The sequence below is a fragment of the Megascapheus bottae genome, unplaced genomic scaffold, assembly GCF_031878675.1.
Source record: "Megascapheus bottae isolate mThoBot1 unplaced genomic scaffold, mThoBot2.hap1 HAP1_SCAFFOLD_40, whole genome shotgun sequence".
Taxonomy (NCBI): Eukaryota; Metazoa; Chordata; class Mammalia; order Rodentia; family Geomyidae; genus Megascapheus; species Megascapheus bottae.
Window position 1 is genome coordinate 6,826,919 of NW_028327715.1, and position 12,865 is coordinate 6,839,783.

General features: G+C 37.4%; 1 pseudogene; it reads left to right on the forward strand.

Annotated features, from left to right (window-relative positions):
* The window catches only part of LOC150039452 (vomeronasal type-2 receptor 116-like), a 42,331-nt pseudogene extending 33,363 nt beyond the window's left edge, over nucleotides 1-8,968 (forward strand).
* Nucleotides 8,969-12,865: the final 3,897 nt, after the last annotated feature.

Consider the following 12,865-nt stretch of genomic DNA (forward strand, 5'->3'; position numbering starts at 1 on the left):
ACAGATGCTTATGCAGTATTCCCATTTAATATTCTCGAGTTTTGCTTGAGTCTGTGGTGATGTTTCCTATTTCATATGGATTTTTATTTGTTTGGGTGGCTTCCCTTTTTTTCTTAGTTATGTTGCTAAAGGCCTACCAATTTTTTTCAAAGAACCACCTTTTCATTTTGCATATTCTCTGCGTGGTTTTTTATTTAGTCTCTAATTCTTTTAATTTTCCTCTAATTTTAATTATTTCCTTACATGTACTGGTTTTGCTGTGTCTTGTTTCTGTTTTTCTATATGATGAACATATGTAATTCCATCATGCCTACATTGTTACTTTTTTCTTGGAAAGATTTTATTAGCACTGATTTTTACATCATATTCCAAATGCCATGTTTAACAAATAAGTATTCAAGAAGGAAAACTCTATATGTAATCACTGGTATATAGATTTTAGAACATAATTGAAGTTAAGCTGAGAGTTTGTATGTCATATTTACTTATCAATCTATATATCATTATATCTATAGAGTATATATCCCATCATAGATATTTATGTCTGTATAGTTGTGCTTATTGACAATGTCCATAAGCTTGGATACATGAATATAGAGTCATCACTCTTGTACTGTTTGGATCTAATATCCACATGTCAAAGAGACCATGCGCCTTTTGTTCCTTTTGTCTGGACTTATCTTGCTCAACATGATTTACTCTAGTTTCATCCACTTGCCAGAGACTGCTATTATGTTATCTTGTTGGCTATGTAGAATTCCACTGTATATATGTACCACATTTGTTGAATCCACTTATCTGTATTGGGGCATCTGGGGTGCTTCCATCACTAGGCTATTGTGAATAGTGCAAAGATGAACATGGCTGAGCAGGTATCCTTATCATATCCTGGATTATGAATGAATGAAAGAAAGAAAGAAAGATAGAAGAAAAAAAGAAAGGTACTTTGATCACTTTTAGTCCTTAGTATTCATTCTCTTCAGCATCTTTTTACCGTGTGTTGACCTTGGCACTGAAATTCCCATGTATAGCTTGCTTACAATATTTCTTCCTCATCCAAGTTGGAGCCTCTCTCTCCAGGGTGAAGTTCTTTGACTTGGATGTACCTCTTTGATTTTGTTACAGGAATATGAGAGAAATTCAGCAGCTTGTGTTTGAGCTCTTCTTCTAGTTGATATTGCTGGAAGAGTTGTTGAATATGCTGGGTCTGCGAGGAGATCTTGCTATAGAATCTTCCTTACATGAACTTTTGCTTCTGAAGTTGCTCTTAAGTCGAACATTCATTAGTTAGATGACACATAACACATACCTGCTGATTTAAGTGAAGGATTAATTTTTCCACAGGTTGAGCTGGTTTTCCTCAGATAAAGGTAACAGCATGTCTGATGTCTTCTGAAATTCTAATCTATAATTAATGGACAACAACCTTTTGTTTGGTGAATTGGGCAGTAAGGAAAAGCAAGCTTTCTCTCAGCTTAAATAAGTTTTGAATCTCATGCAAGACATAATTTCCTTCAAGTCTGTACCTGACCCTATATACCAGCATAAGACACTACACTTTCATTCCATCCCAATGAGGGGAATGTTCTAGCAAATTTACTGGCAAAAAAATAAATATTCATCCATGTCATGAGCTTTGATATACTCTTTCTCAGTGTCTATGTTCACTCACTATGCAGGGTTATCTTCAAGAACTACCAGTCGGTTTTGGCCTTGGCTTTTGCTATTGAGGAGATCAACAAAAATCCTGATCTTTTATATAACCTCTCTCTGGGATTTGATGTCTACAATGTTCACCATGCATATTGGGGCGTATTTAAGAATCACTTCATTTGGCTCTTTGGGAAATATACATTTCCAAACTACTCCTATATGAGAGAGAGTAAGTCTATCGCAGCAATTACAGGACCATTAGGAATAATGTCTGCTGAGATTGGAACAGTGATGGAACTCTACAGGTTTCCACAGGTGAATGTTGGAGGGGTGGATGGATATAAAAAATCCAATTTGGGAATTATATTGATAGGAAGAGAATGAATTTACGAACCTATCAAATTTTGTGATATTAACAAGTAAGGACTCAAATATATTGGGATCTGTATATTACTTCTGTCTGGAAAGCAAGATGGAAACATTTGTCAGGCAAATGGATTATTCAAAAATTTTCTTCAACACAAGCAAGGAAATGGAAAATGACTTTCAAATGTCAAGATATGTTGAGTATGGTACTGGTGGCTGACAGGAGTAATCTTAGTTACTCAAGAGTCTTATCTCCAATTAAATAGCAAAACTCAAGAAGAGGATGTCTGGCTGAATGTGCAGAGCAGCGCTCTTGATGGAAAAAGCCAAGTATGTGCAGGAGGCTCTGAGTTTGTGCACTTGTACAGGCATGCACATATATATATATACACACAATACACACAAGAATGCAAGATATGCTGTATAAAGTTATTTAGGCTGAGAAAAAGATAGAGGCAAGTATTCTATCACTATGAAAGTGAAATCTAAAACAGGAAAAATAGTTTGAATTGAAAAGGAAACATGCATGTAAGTATGTACATATAGACATGATCAATCTGACTGAAGTATGGTAAACATAGAGGTCAAACTTCATAGTGAAACCTTACTGATCTATAGACAATCTTCATAATGCACACCACAAAGCTGAATACACGCCAAAGGTAGATGTTAAGGAAAGTTTGAAGAGGAACAAGGGATGGATGCATGGGAAAAACAACACAACATTGTATGTACATATGTGAAAAATGGAATTGGGAAACTAGGGAGTGGGTGAGATTGATGTAGATGGGAGGAGTTGATGCAACTGAGAAAAATCAAAAGGCACTTTAGGGATAAGTTGATATATTATACAACTCTTAAAAATGAATCAAAAAATGGAATAAAAATTACCTCCCATCTACTTCAACTGGTTCTTAATACTTCAAGACTGAGACTGTGATGGATGGCAATCTTTTCATTTGTAAAGCATACAATTCTCTTCCACTTTAGCTAACCTTTGGGCCTTTTGATCATGCCCTGAGTGACCATAACAAGTTTCCTGCTCTCTATCAGATGGCCAAGAAGGACACATCAATCGCTGCCACCATGGTCTCCTTATTGCTCCACTTTAGCTGGACCTGGGTGGGGCTGCTGACCTCACAAGATGAGAATGGTTCGTGGATTATTTCTGAACTGAAAGAAGAGATGATCAAGAACAGAGTTTGTGTGGCCTATGAACTACTGATCTTAACCCAAAACTTGTCACATATATTCAATTTAATGGCAGTATATAATCAGATAAATAAGTCTTCAGCAAATGTCCTAATCATATATGGTGATAATGAGTCCCTACTAGCTCTGCTAATATGTATTGAGCAACATGTAATAAAAGGCAAAGTTTGTATCATGAACTCACAGTGGGATTTAACCATGAAAAGAAGCTATTTCATGCTAGGCTCATTGCATGTGCCTCTCATTTTTTCACACCATCATGCAGATGTTTCTGGATTCACAGATTTTGCCAAGGCAGCTAACCCTTCTAAATACCCTGAAGACTTTTTCCTTGCCAAGCTGTGGTTTCTCTCTTTTAATTGCTCAGCTTCTGAGTCTGACTGTGTGACATGGGACAGTTGTCCTCCTGACGCCTCCTTGGATTTGTTGCCAGGGCATATGTTTGACATGACCATGTCTGCAGACAGTTACACCATCTACAACACTGTGTATGCAGTGGCCCAGGCTCTCCATGAGATGCTGCTTCATCAAACAGAAGTTCAAACAACTGGAAAGAGAGAAGGGACAGTGTCTTTCACTGAACAGGTAATTTGTCTATGTTACAAGGTACACACTATATGCAAAGATACTTCCTAGATTGTGTCTCATCACTCTGTGAAAATAAATATTTGAGATGTTTTTCCAATTTCCAGAAAACTATTTTGTTTAAATGTGTGTGATACTACAAATCTGTGGTTATATCTTCTCACATGAAATAGAAGGTTTGTAAAAAGGATATAATGTCTACTCCTTTGCATAAATTCCTCCTTTTTTGCGTTTTTGGCCAGTCCTGGGGTGTGAAACAGAGCCTGGGTGCTGTTTCTGGGACTCTGTGCTCACGGATAGCACTGTACCCCTTGAGTCACAGCACTACTTCTGGCTATTTCTCAGTACTTTACTACAGACAAGAGTATCACATATGAACCTGGGCTGGATTTGAACTTCAAGTCTCAGATTTCAGCCTCCTGAATACCTAGGATTACAGGTGCGAATCACCCCCACACAGATTTTGAATTTGTTTACTTGCACATATTCTGCACATACTTATATCTAATGTTTTCAAATCTGTAAATTTAGCTTTTCCCTACATATCTTCAGCACTAGCAAAGGATGTCTTGATGAACAGAATTATACATGTCTTCTCCTTAATCTTTTCATGTCATCTAGTTGCATTCAACTTTGGTATTAAGAGTTTACCAGGTTCAATCTATAGATATTCGTGAAAATAGTGGTTGTTACAAACTGTAGCTAGACAACTCAGAATGGATTCATTCACTGGTATTCACTGGGCATTAGTTTCTCTTCAAAGAACGCCTTATAATTCCTTTCTTTATTTCTTTCATTTTCTCGTTGGAGTCATGTACAGAGGGGTTACAGTTACATTCATTAGGAAGTACATACATTACTTCTTAAACATTGTTATCCCTTCCCATGCCTTATAGTCCATTTCTGAGTAACCAGGATTCAAAACATTTTCATTTCCCCATAGATTTCCTTCTGGAATTCTTTATTAGATATCTGAACTATCCTTGAATTCTAAATCAGAAGTTAAGGGTAAACAGGAACCTACCTTCCTTCCTTTCTTCCTTTCTTCCTTTTTCTTTCTTCCTTCCTTCCTTCCTTCCTTTCTTCCTTCCTTCCTTCCTTCCTTTCTTTCTTTCTTTCTTTCTTTCTTTCTTTCTTTCTTTCTTTCTTTCTTTCTTTCTTTCTTTCCTTCTCTCCTTCTCTCCTTCTTTCTTTCTTCAGTTTTGGTGGCCCGTCAGTGGTGAGACTTGAACTCAGCCTGGGCACTGACCCTGAGCTCTTCAGCTTAAAGCTACTGTCGTACACCTTGGGACAAAGTGCCACTTCTGGTTCTCTTGTGGTTCATTGGAGGTAAGAGTCTCCTGATCTTTAGTGCCTGGACTGGCTTTTAATTGCAGACCTCAGATCTCAGCCTCATGAGTTACTAGGATTACAGGTGTGCAGGAGCTTTCCTTAGTTCAGGTTTTAAGCTTTCATTCTGGAATGTTCTTCACCATGATATTTTCCATCCATTTTAGCTGCATCCTTTTTTGAAGAATATCCAGTTTTACAATCCTGCCGGAGATCAAGTGATTTTGGATGAGAAAAAGAAATTAGAGCCAGAGTACGACATTCTGAACATCTGGAATTTTCCTAAAGGTCTATCATATCTGAAGATATGATAGAGTGGGCCATAGGAACTACAGAGGTGCGTTGATCTAATCATAATGATTTTAAAGACATATATCTATATCTATCTATCTATCTATCTATCTATCTATCTATCTATCTATTTATCTTTACAAACATGTTCCTTTAAACTTATAGCTGGCTGAGTCCCAGCAACTTTCTCCTCTATCTCTAGATACTCAGAGAGATAAGAACTGAATACCATTGTCACCCAAAAGAGACACTTTTATGGGATTCTATTCTCCAATGAACCATCAAAAAATAGCTGAAAATAGAGCTGTGGGTCAAGTAGTAGATGCTAACCTTGAGAAAAACAACAACAAAAAAGCTGCCCAGACCTTGAAGTTCAACCCCAGGATTAGCAATGAAAGATTAAATGTGTTTCTAAATACTGATTTAGAGTATGGCCATAAAATATTCACTATATCTTTCTAGGAGGTTTCCTACACTGTGATCAAGTACCCGAGGATCCCTTTACGTGCTTGAAAGGTTTACTTTGTTCCCTTCTATGGAAGGTTCATTCCATGCTTAGTTGACCTCTGACTTAGGCACCTTTGGGGACAGGAAAAAATAGAAGGCAGCTCTGAGAAGATGCTCACTTCATGGCCACGGTTAAACTAAGAGGAAAATACGATGGGCCTGGGCTTCTCAAAATGCTATGAAAAGGAGGACTTCCTACGTGCTATTCTCCACTTCACAGATGTGTAGTGATAACAGATAGTGACAGCAATATAAGAAATTCTATAGGGCTTTGCACTAGCACTGACTTCCTCACCATTATTTTCCACCTTTTAAAATTACCATACTAGTCAATATTTTAATAGGCTAGAAATCAAGGTTGTAATACATAAGCCTATGGTAATTGTGAGATAGGTAGTTTGTAACAGAATTCACATAGCTACACAGACTGCACATAGCTACATAAAAACATTAAGATTACTAATCCAATTCTTTCTAACATTGCATCTCTGGATTGTTAGCTCTGTAAACCTGCACAATTACTGACAAACCCTAATTTTCCCCAGACTCCTCACTCTGTTTGCAGTGAGAGTTGTGGTCTTGGATTCAGGAAATCTCCTCAGGAGGGAAAGGCTGCCTGTTGCTTTGATTGTACCTCTTGCCCACACAATGAGATTGCTAATGAGACAGGTAAAGCCATGACTTATGAAAAAATGATGCATTTCTTCCTAGTTTTCCTCAGTCCAACCAAGTCAATGAAAAATTTGTACATTATGATTGCACAGCTTGTTTTCTTTCCCTCTGTTAGTAATTCAATATTGACAAGTGGTTCTATTGCTATTTGAAATGTGATACACTAAGGGCTTGAATTATCTATTTTAGTAATATTTTCTAGTCTATTTCAGGCAAAGTTACATTCAGAAATGCTTCTTATTTCTAATGGGTAAGACTTGCATTTTTTTATGGCCAGAGATATACAGCATTTCTTTATGTGTCTGTAAGCCATTCTTATTTCCTCTTCAGAGACGTCTGTAAGTCTATAGTCCACCTTTAAAAGAGATGGTTTCTTCATTGAGGGTGTGTTTTTGAGAGATTTAATTTTTTGAGCTCTGGCTATATTTTAGATATAAGGCCCTTCTCTGATGTATGGCTAGTGAAGCTGTTCCCCCATCAGGTGGGCTTTCTATTTATCTTTCTAGCCATGTCCTCAGCCTTTCACAAGATCAGCAGTTTAATGCAGTCCCATTTGTCCAAACTTCCTTTTATATCCTGTGTTTCTAGCCTTCGTTAAAAAAGTTTCAACCTGTGCTATGGAGCCCTAATGTGTCTCCTATTCCTTCTTATAAAGTTTTCAGGTTTCTACTTTCCCTCCAAGTCTTGGATTTATTTGGAATTGATTCTGGTGCAGGGTGACATATAAGGATCCACGTTTAGCTTTCTACAGGTGCTTATCCAATTCTGCCAAGCACCATTTGTTGAAGAGTGTGTCTTTTTTTCCATCCTATTGTTTTGTCTTCCTTACGGAAGATTAGGTGGCCATAGGTCTGTAGCTGATTTCTTGGTTTTCACAAATCATTGTAATATAACATGTATATTTCTCTCTGCACTTGCCACATAGCAAGTGCACGGAAATTTGGATACACTTTTAGAAGTGGAAACGTCTTAGAGTATCTAAGAGTACTTTTTCTGTTCCTACAGCTTCATAAATGAATTGCAAATGAAAATATAATGAGAAGAATTCAAGTATGTGCCACAGGGATAAAATTAACATGTTACATATACATAATCTGTATTGTTTAAAATTTTCAATTAGATTGCAGAACAACACAGAGCTCCACATGTTAAAGTATGTGAGAAAATGTGTAGAAAATAGCAGTTAGGAGATTAGGATATCCCAAAGGCACATTATAAATACAAGGAATAGTCAATGAAGGAAAAAGCAAGTTGAACAAAAACTCTGAAAAAAGAAGAATATCTAAGGGGGGTGTTTATGGTTTAGAAAAGAAACTGAAATGCTTTTATAATAGGAAATACTGACATATCAGGACTATATCTAATGAATACTTTCCAAATTTCTTTGAAGAAAATGAAGCCCACAATATTGATTAATGGCAGATTACACTTCTCTCCAGATATGGAGCAGTGTGTGATGTGTGCAGATCATCAGTATGCCAACACACAGAGAGATCAGTGCCTCCTGAGAGCTGCAAGTTTCCTGGCTTTTGGAGATCCCTTGGGCATGGCTCTGGCCTGCATGGCTCTTTGCTTCTCTATGCTCACTGCTGCTGTTCTGGGGATGTTTGTGAAACACCAAGACACTGCCATTGTCAAGGCCAATAACCGGGCTCTCAGCTACATCCTGCTCATCTCCCTCATCTTCTGTTTCCTCTGTGCCTTGCTCTTTATTGGCCGACCCAACACAGTCACCTGTATCCTGCAGCAGATCACATTTGGAGTTGTGTTCATGGTGGCTGTTTCCACAGTGTTGGCCAAAACGCTGACTGTGGTCCTGGCCTTCAAGGCCACTTGTCCAGGGAGAAGGATGAGGCGGCTGCTGGTGTCTGGGGCTCCTAATCTCATCATCCCCATCTGCACCCTCATCCAGTTGAGTCTGTGTGGCCTCTGTCTGGGAAGCTCTCCTCCCTTTGTGGACACAGATGCACACTCTGAACATGGCCACATCATCATCCTGTGCAACAAGGGCTCCCTCACTGCCTTCTACTGTGTCCTGGGATACCTGGGCTCCCTGGCCCTGGCCAGCTTCATGGCAGCTTTTCTGGCCAGGAACCTGCCTGACACCTTCAATGAGGCCAGGTTCCTGACCTTCAGCATGCTGGTGTTCTGCAGTGTGTGGCTCACCTTCCTGCCTGTCTACCACAGTGCCAAGGGGAAAGTGATGGTGGCTGTGGAGGTCTTCTCCATCTTGGCCTCTGGGGCAGGCCTCCTGGGCTGCATTTTTGCCCCAAAGTGTTACATTATCATGTTAATACCCCATAAAATGTCTCTGCATGGCTTCAGGGATAAAAGACATAGTAGTAGACATTAGCTTTCTTATGATTAAACTCATGATGTATAGATTGTGCGGTTTAAATATTCAGGATTTTCCATTGTTAGTTTGTATTTTGGGATATTTAGTTCACTGAGTAAGAATCTATTCCTCAATTTTCAGGCAGTTTTATACACATGTGGCGGTGATCACAATTTAAATTCAAATACTTTTATATAATTTTTATTCCTCTATTTACCCTGCACTTGATCTTCTCTTCCTCTCCTATGTTAATTTTCAATGTTGTCTATTCTCAGTTTTCTAAATTTTCCATTATGGCAAATTCCATTCTGCAGAGTTCTCTGCCGTATAGATATCTAATACATTTCCTTAAATTTTTCCTCTTCACAAAGTTTTACTTTTCGGTATGGTCCTTAAGAGATTGTTTTGTTCAAAAGTTCTATATTTTAAGTCATGGATTTTCCTTTTGTATTAATCTTGAGTGTCTTTTCTGGGCCTTTTTTCTGCATGTCTGTCTGGATATCTCCTTGTGTCCATACACTCCAAGAATAGTCTTCATTTTAGGATTACAATGTATAAAATATTTGAATTTCTGTTAAGGTTAAAGTATGTAATACATCATAGACTGCTCTTCTTTTCCTGGACAGGCCTTCTAATTTATTGTTATTTAATAACTCTTCCTTATTTGGTATATAGAAATGTGTTCATTAAATATACATGAGAGCATGTCTTGTAATGGTGCCACATTTACAATTTGTTGAAGCATGAGCATTTTTAACCGTCACATTCAAAATCTCTTAATTTGATAAGGAAAACAGTTATTGTTTCAAATATGTTGATTTACTGAGTTTACTACTTCTACAAAATTACATATTTATGAAATATGGACACAGTTGCAATCATTTATTGTCTGTTGGATTTTGTTCCCATGATTCTTCTGTTACTATTTAAAAGTATTCATGTATCCTTAAACTTGTTGCCTTAGCTTATGCACTTAAGGCTCCATTACCATGACCAGAAATCCATTTCTAGCTTGTTTGTGTTGAAGTAGAAATAATAGTCTCATGAACTTTCCAGGTTAGGCTGACTTTGAACTCTTTTCATGTTTATATTTCTAATTAAAAAACTGTATATTTCTATTAAATAAATATGTCATACAAAATATAAGAATATGTTGCAAACATATTGTGTCCATATTATTTTTGAAGGCATATAGTTAACAAATGAAAATGTAATTATACTGCATGTATGTCTAGTAACTCAGTATGTTAATCAATATATGATCAAAATACTTATTAGTTTATATTGAGATTTTTCCATGATCTTATTTATATGAGGAATTTCATTATTAAGACTATTTTCATATTATTCATTAAAATATGAGTCCTCATTTTGTGACAAATATTGGGAGAATATTAGATTGCAGTGCTTTTGCGTACCATTTTGCATCCCTTGCTAATTTCTTCTCTGATGAGATTTCAGTGAACTTAGACAACACTCCTTTCTCTTCAGTGAAGGAATGAAGAGAATGTACATATGGATGAACTTATATGTTGAAACAAAACTGGAAGTATGGCAGGCAGGCAGGAAGAGAATTTATGACACATAAGAGAGAATTTCTTGGATAAACAGACATACAGGAGGAAGAGGAAGAGAACAAGGAAAATATAGCCATAAGAAATGATTATTTATGTCTTATAGTAAAATTTTATTCATCAAAACAGGCTGGATTTTGCCTCTGAATCATGGTTTACAGAAAGAAACGGAAGCATTGGGACAAAGAGTGAACCAATTCCAGAGCGACACTAGAAATGAACTTGACAAGTTGGGCTAGAGAGTCAGGAGGACAGTAATGAGTGAGAGAAGTTTGGGTAGACACATCAACATTCTCTGTGTCCTCTACACTGAACTCTATCCCTATTACACCAGGAACCGTTCAATTTCATTATGTTAACTTCTGTGTACTGTTGACTGATTTTCTTCTGCCTAGGACTCCATTTCCTTCGAGACAGCTTGACTTTCCAAGTCGGTGAATTCTTTACTCCAGCCTTCCCATATCTCCTCCATTTCAGCTGTCATTGCAGACAATGAAGTGATGTTATTAAAATCAGAAGGAGTCACTGTCATGAGATCTGCCCTAAAAGGCCCTTAGGCCAGCAGTCTGACAACTTTCTGTTGAAAAACCTATATTTTGAAAGCATTGATAAAATTCTGTTTGCAAGCTGGATACTCATGTGTGCAATCATAAGAACTTACATGACTGATCTCTGAGAATCAAGGTGTGAAGCCATCTCAGGCAGGAAAATCTGTGTGACCAGCCAAAAGCTGGAAGAGAAGCTGTAACTCAAGAAACACGGCACTAGCTTTGAGTAAAAACAGCTCAAAGACAGTGTCCAGGCATTGATTCATGCCCTAGGATGGGCACACACACACACACACACACACACACACACACACACACACACCCGCACACGCACGTGCATAAGTACTGTGATGTAGTAGTTGCTGTTTCCAACTAATCCTTGTGTCATTCTTTTATGTCACATATTCTCAACAGCCCAGATATGTCCAGGGAGCTCAGCACTATCCAAGAGCCCATATGGGAGAAGAGGATCTGCCCAGGAGAGTTCTGTTTACTTGTGCACTTGCATATTCTTGGCATTTTGGTCTGTAATTGAGTGTCTCACTAATACATGTGTATACCAAAGAAACATAAGGACTTACATAACTTCAAGATATTCTAGCAAACTACCTGATTCCTATTACAAAAGAAAATGTCCCTGTCTGTATCACTGTCATTTCTTTTTAAGTGCTGGTATGACAGTTCTAGCCTGAGGCAGCCGCTCACAGTAGAGAGCAAAGTGCACATCATAGGAAATCCCTCTTCTTTGCTATAAAAGATACAAGTACTTATCTTATATATCAGTGGTTATTTATCTTTCTCTTGTTCTGGATTTGTTTTAGTGAGATTCAATTTTTGAGCTGTAGGTATGTTTCACATATGAGACCCTCATTTATTGTATGGCTAGCAAAGATCTTCTCTCATTCTGTGGGCTTTCTATTTATCTTGCTACCTATATCCTTTGCCATAAAGAAGCAATGCAGTTTAAATACAGTGTCATTTGTAGAACATTTCTTTGATTTTTTGTGTGTTTCTGGGCCATGCACTAAAGACAAGTAACTACCAACCAAGAATACTGTTCCCAGCTAAGTGCTCATTCCTACCTGAGGGACAAATGAAAACTTTCCACAGCAAGGAAAAATTGATGCAATTTATCTCCTCCAAACCAGCATTACAAAAAATTCTTCAAGATGTTCTACACATTGAAAATCAACACAAACGTCAGAGATACGACACCTATGCAGAGTACCACCTAATTATACCAAGAATGGACACAGTCCCTTAAAAATAGACAAAATGATAGGAACTATAAACTTTCAATCCTATTCTCAATATTAGTGGACTTAAATCTCCAATTAAGTGGCATAGACTGAATAGCTGGATCAATAAGCAAGACATATCTTTCTTGAGACATTCAAGAGAAATATCTTCCTCACAAAAGAAATATTATAAAAGCTAATTGCTGGGATATGATTTATCAAACAAACCATGTCCATAAACAGGCCAGGGTAGCAACTCTAATATAAGATAAAGTTAACTTCAAATATAAATTAGTAAGAATAGACCAAGAAGGTTATTACATAATAATAAAAGATCTCTCTTACAGGTGGAGATAACCATACTAAATATCTATACAGCACAAGCTGGAGCACCCGTGTCATTAAACATTATTTACACTAAAACATACCTAGATCCAAAGGCAGTGATTGTTGGTGACTTTAAGACACCACTGCCACATTTGGAAAAAGAACTCAACAGAGTAACTTCAGAACAGAACAACTGCATAGACCAACTAGACCTAACAGAAATCAGCA